Here is a 17,229-nt window from a genome sequence, read left to right as displayed (position 1 = left end):
GTGGTCAGACAACCTGCGCCAAACGAATCTCCTGAGGTTATCGCGTGAGAAGGCCGAGCACCAACGGCCCTAGGAGGTGACGTAAACAGGGCCGGTCAGCCAGACAGAGCTCCGCCGCTGGATTTATTGACGCTGCAGGGACGGACCCGAGCACAGACGTCGTGCTCAATTTACTCACACGAAGGGTCCTGAAGAAAGACGGCCGGCGCGCGGTCCCCATGATGGGTGGTGATCGAGCAAGTAGTGATCATAGGTAGATCGAACATGAGAGTAGCAGTCTTAAGCAAGTGCATAAGAGATACGTGCCGCTGGGTCAGGCCCGAGCGACTTGGGGATGATGCAGCCTGAGGGGCGCCCCCAACAAGGTAAGCTAAAGACACAAGAAAATGGATACATTCCATAGGGATGGATCCACGCGGCCTGGGAATGATGCAGCCCGAGGGGCTCTCCCAGCTGAATGAACTTGGAAAGATGTCACCTGGTCATGTTGACGAAGGAGAGTTGAGGTAGCTGAAGGTGCATGGCGAAGGGGTTGCTCCTCACGAGCCTCCGGAGCTCTGAGCCTCGGGAGGCTCTAGAGGCTCAGGTGGTTCCTTGAGGACCGTCTCCATCTCCTTCAGGACGGCGTGGTGCCTGGCTTCCTGATCTGCTAGGATGCGCCACAAGTTGCACTGGTAGGCTGACAATACACTCGGCGGGCCAAAGGGCATGCGAACGTAGCTGTGCGGTGGGCCCTCGCAATGTCCCACGCGCGAAGGCCAGAAGAGCTCCCGAGAAGCTGCTCTGTTGATCCCTGGAACGTCAACGCAAACACGCAGCTCGGCATCCTCGCCTGGATGGGAAGATGCATCTTGTGAGTGGTGGTCATCGCGCATGGCCCCTGCATCTTGCAACTCCTAGGTGGTATTGGTGATGAACTCCTAAACAGTGGGCAATCCTTTCCCTTTGCCCTCCTGAGGGAAACGTGCAATGAAGCACGCCTCCAAGTGGTGCCCGAGCACCTCCCTCGTGATGTGGGCAAAGTCTGAGGCCTTCCAGAAGAAAGCCCCCGAGCCCTGCCCGACAAGGGCGCCGGGCACGCCTTCCTATGCGATGGTGGGAGACGCCCCTAGATGTCAGGACCCCGATTCCAAGTCACATCGATCTAGCTGGTAACACCTCATATCACTTTGCGGCCTCACGCATGGTATTCCCACGGGTGTCGCCTTACCATGGCCCGGGACTGTTTGCGCCTTTTGGCTCATGTATATGATAGTGTTGCTAGCATCCATATGACAGAGAAACCGGGCCAACATGGCTAGTCGTGAACCCAAAGTGGCACCAACCTATGGGGACAGGCATACATGAATCACATCGAGCATGTCGGTCAGCAGCATGTGAATCTGGGCTGTAGCACTGGGCTAACAGGACTCCGGGAACCCGGGCTGTAGCAAGCTAGGCAGGACTCCGGATGTCACCGCATGACATTTCTTCGAAGGGACAGACACAAGAACGAAGTGAAACACATGCCGGCCAGTCAAGTGTCCTGAGCAGTAGTGCTGGGCTAGCGGGACTCCGGTGAACCGGGCTGTAGCGGACTACTATGGCTCATGGAAGCACTAGACTACATTTCCCCATAAGAGAGGCTACCATGGATAAACAACTAGATTGTCGGATCCCACACATACCAAGCATTTTAATCATACACACAATATGCTCGATATGTGTAAATACAACATGGCATCACAACATAACTCTACGACTCAAGTATTTATTCATTAGGCTCCGACGAGCGAGATATTACAAACATGGGTCTCATGACCCAACATCATAGCATACAAATCAAAGCACATGCGGAAGCTTAACATGTCTGAGTACAGACATCTACAAATGAAAAAGGCTAAGAAGCCTGACTATCTACCAGATCCTGCCGAGGGCACAAGATCGTAGCTGAGGTATCAAGCTAAATGTCTAAGTCCACGCGAAAGTACTAGCGAGACTGAAGTCTCTCTGCAAAACATAAATTAAGAAAATGTGAGTACAAAAGTACTCAGCAAGACTTACATCAGAACTAACTACATATGCATCGGTATCAACAAAGGGGTAGTGGAGTTTAACTGCAGCAAGCCGGCTTAGACTCAGTGGCTAACCTGAACTACGACTACAAGCAACTCTTTTGAGGTGGCGTACACGAGTCCACATATTCACCATATCAATACACCACTATGGATCCGCTCCCGTCTCCCTACGAGAAGGCCATCCATAGCACTCACACTTATCTTGCGAGTTTTAGAGTATCCACTTCAAGTTATCTATGAACTGTACAGGCAGCCAAGTAGTCCTTTACCACGGACGCGACTATTCGAATAGATGATGTTAACCCTGCAGGGGTGTACTTCTTCATACACACTCTCACCACTTACCGTCGTTTACACGACATGTACTCGGGAACCTTCAAGCTGAAGCCCAACGAGGGTGTCGGCCACGGCCTACCTAAACACTCAAGTCTCTAGTCCAGGTTTATCGCCTATCCAGGTTCCATCCACAGGGAGTCCGGCCGAGGTTTCCACATACGGCCCCGAACGATGTGTACAGGGTTTCGAGACACCAAACGGGCACCCGACATGCTCGACCACGGTGTATCTACCGCATCATAGCCCACCTCTGGGGTCAGCACTACGCACGGCCGCCAACACATATCCTACAAACACCAGAAACTAGTTGCAACTCCTGGACAGAGGACTAGGGTGGTTAAGAAGCCGAGAGGGTCAATTAAGGATCCCAATGCATGGTAGTAACTGGTTCTTAAATCACACATAGAGATCTCGGTGCTTAAGGACGGTTCCAATGAAACAACCCACCATGTACTCCTACATGGCCTCTCATCGATACCTTTACCAAATCGTGTTCAACACACTTAGCTCACACACAGTAGGACATGTTCACAACTTTCTAATTCATCCCCGATGAATCAGAACTGACACAACTCTAAGCAATAGCAGGCATGACAAACAAGCATGAATGAGTAGGCACATCAGGGCTCAAACAACTCCTACTCATGCTAGTGCTCTATTTACTGTGGCAATGACAGGTCATGCAAAGGATAAGGGGTTCAACTACCGCAACAAGTAACAGATGAATCGTTGTTGTCCTAATGCAGTAAAAGAGAGCGGGAACAAGAAAGTGGGATTGTATCAGAATGAACAAGGGGGTTTTGCTTACCTGGCACTTCTGAAGATAATATAGTTCTTCATCAGTGTCATCGAACTCATCGTCGGAACCACGTCTATCGAGAGGGGACAACCACCGGCAAACACGGAAAGAACACAATCAATGCAATGCACAATATGATGCATGAGCATGACATGTCGATATGCTGTGGTTTGAGCTAATGCAGCTAAGAATAGAAGGGTCTGAGTTGATTTGAACCAAAGGTCCAAATTCAAATTCAAAATAAGAACTTAAAACGTGCATTATCATGTTTTGATCTAAACAGCAAGGTTAAGTTGTTTAAACATGCATGGAAATGGCACAGATGGATAGATTGGATTTTTCTGATCATTTTTCATATCTAAATCTTCTCAATCTGAGTTATAGATTATTTTCTATGATTTTTAGAAGTTTTGAAAATTTTTCTGGAATTTCTTGATTATTAATAAATCCAGAAAATGTATTACTGCGTCAGCATCAGGTCATGCTGACGTTAGCAGGTCAACAGGCGCCGTCCAGGTCAAACCTGACCAGTGGGACCCACTGGTCAGTGACTAACCTAACTAACCAAGTTAATTAACATTAATCTAATCCTAACCTAGGTTAGTTAAGGGCCTGGGGCCACATGTCAGTGACACAGAGTTAGTTAGCGAGGTCATTAACACCTAACAGTGTGATTAGCACTAACTAAAGATTAAAATATTTTAGTTACGGGCCGGCCCCACATGTCATTGACTCAGGCGGGGTCCAACCGGGGTCAAAGTGGGTCCAACCCACCGGCGACTTGACGTCGGCGAGGCCCGAGACGGCGGCACGGCTCGGAAAACGCACACAGGGCACGGACGAGGCCGTTCTTGGGCTCGTTGGAGAGATCTTGCAGGCGCGCATCAGGTGATGGTGGAGGCCGGGCCTATGGTGGCCGGGGCCGACGACGGCTAGCTCGGTTACGGACGCTGGAGTTCGGGCGTGGGTGCGGGCAGCATTGTGGTGTGCGAGTAAGCGAGCTGAGGTGCTAGCGGTGGCCTACGTGATGCGGTGAGTACGTTGGTCGCATGCCCGAGACCAAATGGTCACCGGAGCATCACCGGCGATGAGCTCGGGCGGCAGCGGGTTTCTGTATTCGATGAATCGATGACTACGGCGAGCAATCAAGGCGGAGGAGAGGGGGGTTCGGTCTGTGAGCTCACAGCGGAGACGTAGGGAAGGTCAGCGTGCTCGGGGAAGGCCTGGGGGCGACGAGACCGCGGTGGCGATCTCGGCCGGCCGTGGTTGGAGATGATGTTGCGGGCATCGCTTCGGGGCTCTCCTCGTCGCGTGGCTAAGCAAGGAGGGGCGAGGACGAAGTAGCGGAGCTTCCTAGCGCGTTGGCGAGGCGTGGGGTGGCCGGTGGCCGTGGCTACGGCGAGCAGCGACGACATACGCGCTCGGGCGTGCTACAGAGAGAGAGAGAGAGAGAGCAGGGGAAGGGAGAGTGAGCTGCGAGAGAGGGGAAGGACTAGGGGGCTCAGGCGTCTCCAAGCGCCCGGTCGAGGATGGGGAAGGAAGCATGAGGTCGCGGGGAGACGTGGCCGCTGTCGGCTGATGCGGGCACGCAGTAGCTCCTACTGGCAGGAGCTTGAAGAAGCTCATGCGGTTGGGCTGGTGGGCTGGGCCGAGAGAAGCTGGGCCAGGCTATAGGGAGGCTAGGTGAGGTTTCTGCCCCCTTTTTAACTTTCTGTTTTGTTTTGTTTTGATTAACATTCTACCACTGTTTAAAATTGAGAACAATTTCAAAACAGTGACAAATACCCTTTGAATATTTTTATGTTGCTGGATGGACTTTTCCAATAGCACATAAAACATTTCAAAGTTATTTGAAACATATTCCATATATTATGGACATAATTCCAAATTCAAATACAATAATGATTTAAATTCAGTGCCCAAAATATTCCACAAAAATGTTCACCATTTTTGGTTTGGACTCAAAGCCTTGCCAAAATATCAAACATTGATGAAGGCATTTTGGGTTCATTGAATGCAATTTTCAGTTGAACCTAGTTGATTGAATTTTGGTGCTAGGGTTTGGAACAATCCCCATTTCAATTTCACATAACTTTAGACATAATGCATGGATGCAATGCCACTATGTGCAACCAAATTATAGGGCTGTGACAACTCACCCCCACTAAACAAGAATCTCATCCCGAGATTCAAGTCGTGAGGTAAGAAGACAAAGGGACACAAGCTAACATGATCTTCTTGATCCAACTGCCCTTCTTAAAGATGTCGACTCCTTGCGTCATATTGATCTTGGCATCTTTGCTTGCGAGATCTTCACCCAACACGAGGACAAAAGAGCAAGATAACTCTATAGGAATCGATCTTCTTAAAGACCGAGCAACTCACGATCAACTCACGGAATGAGACGTTGAACATCTCTTGAGCTGAGACACAAAGTACACATCTAGAGGGATGGAGTGGAACAGATGACGAGGGTTCACTAGGTAGACAACAATTCCATGCTTAAGAAGGTGGTGAACGGTTGTCAACGTAGCGTGGAGTTGAGTTGCCATGATACCATAATGAGACATCTTAGAAGAAGGTGACTCGCAGAAATATTCCCTTAAGTGGCAAAAAGAATTACTTTTGATTCAGAGATCATTGAAACTCTTCATACCAGCCTAGGGCAATCAAAACAATCGTTTGGCGGAATACAAAGGGATGGCATACCCGGACTAGGATGGATGATGTGGAATACCTTGTTGAAGACAACACAAGGGATGATTTTTGCTTATCATAAGAAATGGATGGGACCCATGGTAGGACCACTTTTGGAAATGATCCTAAACAACAATTACTGAGAGGGCAGCTCATGGGAATTGGCACAAATGGCGGTGCAAGCTGGGAACAAAATGCAAATGTTGGGAGTGTTCCAACCATCATATCTGCCTGAGATTCAGATCTGGTTGATAACAGGATATTCTAGATTCACCGAGTCTAGAAGAAAATTTGCAACACAATTCGACGAGATGGCATTGCAAGATTCTCGAGGAATGAACTAAGGTAGCAAGCTCCAAAACATGAGCCGGTTCTGCTAAACACATGTGAACACGCTGTCCCAGACAAGCATGACCACATAGTAGTCCTATGATAAAACACTACCGAGTTCAGGTGGGGAACCATGATCTAGGGTAACAAAGTCTTGTGCATGACCTTGGATTTGCATAACAACTCCTTTTCCTTGAATAAATCAATCAGTGGCTTGGTGTGCTAGGGACACATATAGAACGAAGGTTGCAAGTCTCCGAACCACAGAATACTTCGCACGTATGCATGAGCGATTTGGGATGATTCCAAAAGAAGCAACATTGACTTTCTCAAATCCACGGTGGCAACTTACATCAGGTGCACATGAATTAGAGGAAGTCACTACTTCCATCCAAACATATGCTTCATGAACGGAACGTGAAGGCATTGTTACAAAGTTTCCAACACTAGCTTAATGTTTAACACAAATCATGGGGAAGACAAGATGCTACTGATGGGCTCAACAGCAACTCATCGGAATTTCCATATCACTGGACTTCCACCATCATGTGAACACGGTGATAGCATTGGTCAGACCAAGGGATGTAATGGTTGCTCGAGGGATCAACCACGAGTAAGACAACATTACGAACATCGCTGGTTCTGATTTGACTTGACGATAGCCCATACTCAAGTCAAAGTTTTGACAAGGCAATAGATCCAACAACCAATCACGAGGACCAATCGATGGAGATATCATCTTTCTTCAAGACACACACACACATACACAAAAAGATATCCCTTAACATGAACTAAGTCAGACAAGCTTTTATCTTCCAACTCTCCAAGTTGTTGTCTAGCTCAACCAACTAGCTCAGGGATATCCAACACAGATTCTTGGAGAAGGGGTGATTTATAAGAAAATCAACTTGATCACAAACTCAACATAGCGGTCAGGTGAAAACCTGGTAATACTTCCGAGAGGGTATTCGGAACATCACGAACCACCGATATATTACTGAGCTTGAGAACAATCTTGCTTTTTAGAGCAAGACAATATGATCAAATAAGCAAGGGATTGAATAATCCTAACTCATTGATCGAAGAGTGCACCGGAAATAAGGACTAGGTAGCACAATCTATCTTAGAATGATGATTCAATAACCAACACGCTAAGAATGAGAATATTGTCCATTTACTACCAAGCAACTAGTTGCTAGGAGTATCGATTTCACACATCACGGTTCTCTTATCGGTACTTCGGTTGCAATAACATGGAACCGAGGAGCGAATGATGATGGCAAGAAGTATCACTATGTCAAGATTTCATAGGAGGTGGTGCAGTTCTCATGACAGTCCTGACATAAGGAGGCAACACTCCTAGGTAGAACAGAACAAAAGCTGGATTGGCATTTTGATCTGCGGAATACAACTGCTTTGACCCATTCCTAGATATGGATGAGGTAATGGAGTTTGTTTCTCCTAGCCATTCCGGAATAGAATGGCTTGACAGACCACAATAATAATAGGCATTGACAGCGAATGAACACATACTCTTGACTATCAAATGATAGACGGAGGTCAGAATACAAATAAAGAGAACAACTCAAGGAACATATAGCTTTCTGAGTTGTGGATTCATGAGTTAGTATGTCAAATGAGTTCAACATATTTCTTCCGGATAACCCATGCAGGATGATAGAACTGGCAGAGTCACATATGAATGGAGTACTCCTCAAGAGCACCCTAGTTGTGATATTTTGGTTCAAAAGAACTTCTGCCATGATGGTTCATGGTATTGGAGGAATGAGATACCATGGACCTCGAGGACTATCGCAAAGGTTACTACTATCTTAAGGGAACTAGCAAATACTAACAACATGAAGTAGGGTGAATCTCGGGTTCAAAAACCCAGGAGTAGAATACCTACTACTAAGTAGCATCACGGGATGCTTTTGGGAATGATGGCCAGAATCATCACACCGGGAACACAAAACATGGCTAGATTACTAGGTGACTCCCTAAAACACCTAGGGTCATAATAATAGCGGCAACATATATGTCGAGGTAGTAGAGTACCTCAACAGACCGTTAGTGTGCTTAATCTGGCCCAAAAGGACATCGGAAACGGGAGGAAGGGATTTGCAAATGCATCAGACTAATTAGAAACCTGGGATGACTCGGATAGCATAACAGCTATAAATGCTCAAAAATATCTGAGACATCCTGCAAAATAGTGGCATGACCGCTCAACATCACCATATCAAGGTTCTGAGGCCAGCTATGAACATACGGAAGTAATAGAAACTGAACTAAGACTCGAATCCATCAATCCTATAAGTCTACGGATTAGTAACACGTCATCCTGATAGATAGATGAGAAGGCCTAGTTCTTAATCCCCGTAGAAAGGAAGAGGATGACTCAGATCAGAGGGCATGAGGTAAAGAAGTAAAAAGACCCTTACATTCCCTTCCACAATCAACTCCCTTATATAACTAAAGCATTTCTAGACTCAACTTCGACCAGTTTGGCTTGGTAATCCTACAGGCAGTCAGGCTCTGATACCAAAGCTGTCAGGACCCCGATTCCAAGTCACATCGATCTAGCCAGTAACACCTCATATCACTTTGCGGCCTCACGCACGGTATTCCCACGGGTGTCGCCTTACCATGGCCCGGGACTGTTTGCGCCTTTTGGCTCACGTATATGATAGTGTCGCTAGCATCCATATGACAGAGAACCAAGGCCGACATGGCTAGTCATGAACCCAAAGTGGCACCAACCTATGGGGACAGGCATACATGAATCACATCGAGCATGTCAGTCAGCAGCGTGTGAATCCGGGCTGTAGCACTGGGCTAACAGGACTCCGGGAACCCGGGATGTAGCAGGCTAGGCAGGACTCCGGATGTCACCGCGTGACATTTCCCCGAAGGGACAGACACAGGAACGAAGTGAAACACATGCCGGCCAGTCAAGTGTCCTGAGCAGTAGTGCTGGGCTAGCAGGACTCCGGTGAACCGGGCTGTAGCGGACTACTATGGCTCATGGAAGCACTAGACTACATTTCCCCATAAGAGAGGCTGCCAAGGATAAATAACTATATTGTCGGATCCCACACATACGAAGCATTTTAATCATACACACAATATGCTCGATATGTGTAAATACAACATGGCATCACAACATAACTCTACGACTCAAGTATTTATTCATTAGGCTCCGAGGAGCGAGATATTACAAACATGGGTCTCATGACCCAACAATCATAGCATACAAATCAAAGCACATGTGGAAGCTTAACATGTCTGAGTACAGACATCTACAAATGAAAAAGGCTAAGAAGCCTGACTATCTACCAGATCCTGCCGAGGGCACAAGATCGTAGCTGAGGTATCAAGCTAAACGTCGAAGTCCACGCGAAACTACTAGCGATACTGAAGTCTCTCTGCAAAACATAAATTAAGCAAACGTGAGTACAAAAGTACTCAACAAGACTTACATCAGAACTAACTACATATGCATCGGTATCAACAAAGGGGCAGTGGAGTTTAACTGTAGCAAGCCAACTTTGACTCAGTGGCTAACCTGAACTACGACTGCAAGCAACTCTTTTGAGGTGGCGCACATGAGTCCACATATTCACCATATCAATACACCACTATGGATCTGCTCCTATCTCCCTACGAGAAGGCCATCCATAGCACTCACACTTATCTTGCGAGTTTTAGAGTATCCACTTCAAGTTATCTATGAACTGTACAGGAAACCAAGTAGTCCTTTACCACGGATGCGGCTATTCGAATAGATGATGTTAACCCTGCAGGGGTGTACTTCTTCATACACGCTCTCACCACTTATCGTCGTTTACACGACATGTACTCGGCAACCTTCAAGCGGAAGCCCAACGAGGGTGTCGGCCACGGCCTACCTAAACACTCAAGTCTCTAGTCCAGGTTTATCGCCTATCCAGGTTCCATCCGCAGGGAGTCCAGCCGAGGTTTCCACATAAGGCCCCGAACGATGTGTACAGGGTTCCGAGACACCAAACGGGCGCCCGGCATGCCAGGCCATGGTGTATCTACCACATCATAGCCCACCCCTGGGGTCAGCGCTACGCACGGCCGCCAACACATATCCTACAAACACCAGAAACTAGTTACAACTCCTGGACAGAGGACTAGGGTGGTTAAGAAGCCGAGAGGGTCAATTAAGGATCCCAATGCATGGTAGTAACTGGTTCTTAAGTCACACATACAAATCTCGGTTCTTAAGGACAGTTCCAATGAAACAACCCACCATGTACTCCTACATGGCCTCTCATCGATACCTTTACCAAATCGTGTTCAACACACTTAGCTCACACACAGTAGGACATGTTCACAACTTTCTAATTCATCCCCGATGAATCAGACCTGACACAACTCTAAGCAATAGCAGGCATGACAAACAAGCATGAATGAGTAGGCACATCAGGGCACAAACAACTCCTACTCATGCTAGTGGGTTTCATCTATTTACTGTGGCAATGACAGGTCATTCATAGGATAAGGGGTTCAACTACCCCAGCAAGGAACAGATGAATCGTTGTTGTCCTAATGCAGTAAAAGAGAGCAGGAGCGAGAAAGTGGGATTGTATCAGAATGAACAAGGGGGTTTTGCTTTCCTAGCACTTCTGAAGATAATATAGTTCTTCATCGGTGTCATCGAACTCATCATCGGAACCACGTCAATCGAGAGGGGACAACCACCGGCAAACACGGAAATAACACAATCAATGCAATGCACAATATGATGCATGATCATGACATGTCGATATGCTGTGGTTTGAGCTAATGCAGCTAAGAATAGAAGTGTCTGAGTTGATTTGAACCAAAGGTCCAAATTCAAATTCAAACTAAGAACTTATAACGTCCATTATCATGTTTTGATCTAAACAGCAAGGTTAAGTTGTTTAAACATGCATGGAAATGGCACAGATGGATAGATTGGATTTTTCTGATCATTTTTCATATATATAAATCTTTTCAATCTGAGTTATAGATTATTTTCTATGATTTTTAGAAGTTTTGAACATTTTCTGGAATTTCCTGATTATTAATAAATCCAGAAAATGTATTACTGCGTCAGCATCAGGTCATGCTGACGTCAGCAGGTCAACATGCGCCGTCTAGGTCAAACCTGACCAGTGGGACCCACTGGTCAGTGACTAACCTAACTAACCAAGTTAATTAACATTAATCTAATCCTAACCTAGGTTAGTTAAGGGCCTGGGGCCACATGTTAGTGACACAGAGTTAGTTAGCGAGGTCATTAACACATAACAGTGTTATTAGCACTAACTAAAGATTAAACTATTTTAGTTAGGGGCCGGCCCCACATGTCATTGACTCAGGCGGGGTCCAGCCGGGGTCAAAGTGGGTCAAACCCACCGGCGACTTGACGTCGGCGAGGCCCGAGACGGCGGCACGGCTCGGAAAACACCCACAGGGCACGGACGAGGCCGTTCTTGGGCTCGTTGGAGAGCTCTTGCAGGCGCGCATCGGGTGATGGTGGAGGCCTGCCCTATGGTGGCCGGAGCCGACGACGGCGAGCTCGGTTGCGGCCGCCAGAGTTCGGGCGTTGGTGCGGCCAGCGTTGCGGTGTACGAGCAAGCAAACTGAGGCGCTAGCGGTGGCCTACGTGATGCGGTGAGTACGTTGGTCGCATGCCCGAGACCAAATGGTCACCGGAGCATCACCGGCGATGAGCTCGGGCGGCGGCAGGTTTCTGTATCCAATGAATTGATGACTACGGTGAGCAATCAAGGCGGAGGAGAGGGGGTTCGGTCCGTGAGCTCACAGCGGAGACGTAGGGAAGGTTAGCGTGCTCGGGGAAGGCCTGGGGGGACGAGACGGCGACGGCGATCTCGGCCGACCGTGGTTGGAGATGATGTTGCGGGCATCGCTTCAGGGCTCTCCTTGTCGCGTGGCTCAGCAAGGAGGGGCGAGGACGAAGTAGCGGAGCTTCCTAGCGCGTTGGCTAGGCGTGGGGTGGCCGGTGGCCGTGGCTACGGCGAGCGGCAATGACAGACGCGCTGTCGTCGCGCTCGGGCATGCTATAGAGAGAGAGCAGGGGAAGGGAGAATGAGCTGCGAGAGAGGGGAAAGACCAGGGGGCTCAGGCGTCTCCAGGCGCCCGGTCGAGGACAAGGAAGGAAGCAGGAGGTGGCGGGGAGACGTGGCCGCGGTCGGCTGATGCGGGCACGCAGCAGCTCCTACTGGCAGGAGCTTGAAGAAGCTCCTGGCGGTTGGGCTGGTGGGCTGGGCCGAGAGAAGCTGGGCCAGGCTAAAGTGAGGCCAGGTGAGGTTTCTGCCCCCTTTTTAACTTTCTATTTTGTTTTATTTTGATTAACATTCTGCCACTGTTTAAAATTCAGAAAAATTTCAAAATAGTGACAAAAACCCTTTGAATATATTTATCTTGCTGGATGGACTTTTCCAATAGCACATAAAACATTTCAAAGTTATTTGAAACATATTCCATATATTATGAACATAATTCCAAATTCAAATACAATAATGATTTAAATTCAGTGCCTAAAATATTCCGCAGAAATGTTCACCATTTTTGGTTTGGACTCAAAGCCTTGCCAAAATATCAAACATTGATGAAGGCATTTTGGGTTCATTGAATGCAATTTTCAGTTGAACCTAGTTGATTTAATTTTGGTGCTAGGGTTTGGAACAATGCCCATTTGAATTTCACATAACTTTAGACATGATGCATGGATACAATGCCACTATCTGCAACCAAATTATAGGTTTGTGACACTAGAGCGGGCGCTGATCCTAATGAGGCTCCGGCTGTGGCGTCACCCCCCTGAGGTCCTGCGCGTCCCAGCTGCTTCTTCTTCTTAGGGATGGCCTCAGGAGGGCCCTCTCCCTTGCTGTCGGGATCGTTGATTGTTGCAGCTTGGAAGGCACGCTCGAGAGAGCACACCGCATCTCTTTCTTCACATGGGACCGTGATGATCCCGCTGCTTCCCGGCATCTTGAGGACATTGTAGCCGTGATGGGTCACTGCCATGAACTTGGCTAGGGCTGGATACCCGAGGATGGCGTTGTACGGCAGGCGGATGTGCGTGATGTCGAAGTCGATGAGCTCGGTGCAGTAGTCCTTGCGTTCCCCGAAGGTGACAGGGAGGCGGACCTGCCCTATCGGTGTGGTAGAACCGTCGGTCACTCCTGAGAAAGGCTTGGTGGGCTGAAGCTGGTCATACAGCACTTCGAGGTTGTCGAACGTGTCGACGGACAGGATGTTGAGCCCTGCGCCGCCGTCGATGAGGGTCTTGGTAACTTGCATGTTGCTGATGACTGGGGAGCAGAGCATCGGGAGGGTGCCAGCGGTAGCTACGCACTTGAGCTGGTCTGCCGAATTGAACGTAATGAGGCACTGGGACCATCTGAGCAGGCGTGTGGCTTCGAGCTTGGGGAGGACAGCATTCACTTCACGAGCAAACTGCTTGAAGATACTCTGCGAGGCTGTTGCCTGGGCTCCGCCCAAGATGCAGGCGATAGCGCGTGGTTCCTGAAAGCCCCCAGCCCCCTCGTCCTCATGGTGTTCGTCATTCCTTCTCGGCGGTGGTGGTAGCAGAGGGAGTCTGGCGTTGCCTTGAGGATGATCCTCACGAGGCTGATCCCTCCAGGCGCCCTCGCGAGGCTGGTCCTGCCAGTGGTCCTCACGAGGCCGATCGCGCCACTCCTGGCGCGGGCCACGGTCATCCCAGCGCCCACCACCATGTCCTCCTCCTCGGCCGTAGCCCCGGTCGCCGCGCTCGAGGCGTCGACCGAAGCGCCCTTAGCGAATGGCACTGAGCTCTTGACAGTCACTTGTGTTGTGGATGTTCAGGTTGTGCAAGGCGCAGAATGGATGGCTGCCCTTGGATGACTCTGGTTGGTTTCTACCATGCTTGGTGTCTGGTTCCGCTGCAAGCACGGCTGCTTCCTTGCGCTTCACGTCCTTGGCCTTGGCTTTCTTCTCCTCTGGGTCCGCAGTAGGGAGCTTGAGGAGGGAGAGGCGCCCCTCCTCTACTCTAGCACACTTGGTTGCGATGTTGAATAGCTCTAGGGTCGTGCACAACTCTTCATGGATAGCGAGCTCCTCCTTCATCTTGACGTCGTGGACGCCACTAGAGAACGCAGAGATAATGGCCTCATCGGTCACCTTGGGGATCTTGATCCGTGCACTGTTTAAGCGCTGAATGTACTTCTGCAGGGTCTCTCCTGGTTGTTTCTTAATGCGGCACCGGTCGCCCGCGACCGGGGGGCGGTCGCGGGTGCCCTGGAAGTTGGCGATGAAGCGGGTGCGCATTTTGTCCAAGGAGGAGATTGAGCCCGGAGGCAGGTTCAGGAGCCAGGGGTGGGCGCCTTCCTTGAGAGCCATGGGGAACCAGTTCGCCATGACGTTCTCGTCGCCGTTGGCCGCTTCGATGCTCAGCTCATAGAGTCGCAAGAACTCCTCGGGGTTGGGGGTGCCGTCGTATCGAGGGGGCAGATATGGCTTGAACTTGCCCGGCAAGCGCAGCTTAAGGCTGAAGGCGTGGCAGCCAGCTGTGGTCACTGGGACCCGCCTTGGGCGTGGAGCTTGGTCTAGATGGGGTCCGCGCCCTGCCGCTACAGGTGGCGCGCGGACTTGCTGCAGGAGCCGGTCCTGGCCTGGTGGCGCGAGGAGCGGCGGAGCATTTTGTTGCGGCCGAGGGACTTCTTGATAGCTTCTCTCTTTGCGTGCGGGCGCGGGGCGCGGCGGTTTGCATCGCGGAGCCGCGCGTCTTGGCGCTAGGGCGCCATCTTGAGGCTGAGGTGGTGGAGGCGCTCCGTGAGCTACGTCGCCCGTAGCTGGCGGAGGGCGAGGCGGAGAGAGGGACGGCGCAGGGGAGCCCCCTGCGGCGCGGACAAGCTCGGCGATGCGGTCGAGCCAGTCCTCGTAGAGGTCGTCGACCGGACGGTACCGCAGGAGCTCGTGCGCCATGAGGAGTGCAGCCCGTGCATCCATGGGAGGGTGACGTGCATGGGAAGAAGAACCGGCTGGGGTCAGGGATGGAGTGGTGGTGCGGCCGTCCCGCCACACCGAGGGATGCAACAAGGATGCTTGCTGCTCATTCCCCGCCGGGCCGGTGGCGGCGTTGGCGGCAGGCGACGGGGAAAGAAGAGGCGGCCCACCGACGGGAGCCGTCTGAGCAACATGGGCGGCGAGGGCAGCTCGACGCTCGGCACGAGCGTGGTGAGCGTCTGCCATGGAGACGACGAAGCGACAGAGCGCGGAGCGACAGAAGGAAGCTTCGGCACGCCCCTACGTGGCACGCCAAATGTCGGATCACGGGTTCCGGCAAACCCTTGAGGTTCGAACACTGGGGTACGTGCTAAGGTTTTCTCCCTATCGATCCAAGCCCTAGCTTTCTAAGATCTCGCAGATGAACTCAACTAACTCACAACATAGAAAGACACAAGATTTATAATGGTTCAGGCCACCATTGTGGTGTAATACCCTACTCCTGTGTGGTGGTGGATTGCCTCTTGGGCTGGTGAAGAACAGTTACAAGGGAAGAACCGCCTCCCGAGGTTGAGGTGCTCTTGTGCTTGGTGGACTTGTGATGAGGTCGATCCTCTCTCTTCTTGTCTTTCGTTGTCTCTCGTCCTGTTTTTTGCCCCCCCTTCACTGTGGTGGCTAGTTCTACTTATATAGGCCCTGGTCCTCTCCCCAAATATTGAGCGGGAAGGGAGCCAACAATGGCCAATTCAAAAGGGGACAACTAGTACAAGTTATCCTGACAAAAGGTGGTCTTCGCCTGCCAAAGGCTCTGGTGATGACGCCGTCTTGGGCTCCATGGTGACCTCCGTCCTGCCGTCCTTCTGGTATTGGTCTCGTTGCACCAATATGGAAACCTTTGCTTGATGCCTCGGTACTCCGCGCCTGCGCTTGCCCCCTTGGCACAAAAGGGGAAACAAGGACACTGCGCGCGCTGGCGCCCGCCTGGCCTCGATCGTCATGGCTCACGTCACGAGGACCTCGCGAGGTTTGCCCTGCCTTGATCTCTCCGCCCCTCGTGAGCCTGCCTGGCGAGGCTGCTCCTGAGGAGGTCTTGCATCATCCTCCTCACGAGGCTTGGCCCCTCGCGAGGGTCTTGAATGACTTGTCGATGAAGATGGGCCGTACAAACCTGCCAGCCCAGCCACGCCGTGGGCCGCGGGCATGCAAGTCTGGGGACCCCTGTTCCCAGGATGCCGACAATCGCCTTTTCCGTTGTTCTTCCCTCGGTTCTTTGTTTTGTCCCGTACTCTCCCTCACATGCCTCGCGAGGGGGCTGGACAGGTGCACTCATGAGCGTCTTTCCTGTTCTTCGCGAGGCACCCTCGCTCGAGCTCGCAAGCTAGCACTCCTCCCTTAATCCGTGCTCCTCGGGTATCGCAATGCGGAGCTCTGGTTCATGGCCGGCCGCGCCTACGACCTGGGCTTGGAAGAATAAGAGGTTCTTAAAAAAATTGCAGTTCCTCGACGCCTCCCGAGACAATGGCAAGGAGGTCTCACCAGGTATTGGGAGAGGCGCGCCTCACGAGGTGGAAACTACTTCAGACACATCAAGCTAAGTTATCTCTACATGCCTACATAAAATGCTAATACTCCAACACGACACAGGAACGATAAACATAACATAGAGATCACGGTTTGTTGCACGCCCCTACAGGGTCCCATACTTGTTTCTTTTTAGATGCAGGAAGAAAGAAAAGAACAAAACGAAAGTAGCGCGCACCCCCGCGGCGGTTCGTGAGGGTAGGCCCTCGGCGCCCCCTAGACTCAACTGGACCCCTCCTCGCGCTTCACTGGGGCACGGTGACGAGACGATCCACTACCGCCTTCGAAGCGGGCGCGGCGGCATGGCGGCTGGTCATAACCGCCGCTACTGGAGCTGTCGCCAGAGGAAGAGCCGTCGTAGCTGGACGAGCCGCGGCCAGCACTGAGGACGAGTCCACCTTCATCCTCGTCACGGCCGTC

Source organism: Triticum urartu, chromosome 7A (genome assembly GCF_056163025.1).
Source record: "Triticum urartu cultivar PI428250 chromosome 7A, HENAU_Tu73, whole genome shotgun sequence".
Lineage (NCBI taxonomy): Eukaryota > Viridiplantae > Streptophyta > Magnoliopsida > Poales > Poaceae > Triticum > Triticum urartu.
This window is presented reverse-complemented; position numbering follows the sequence as displayed.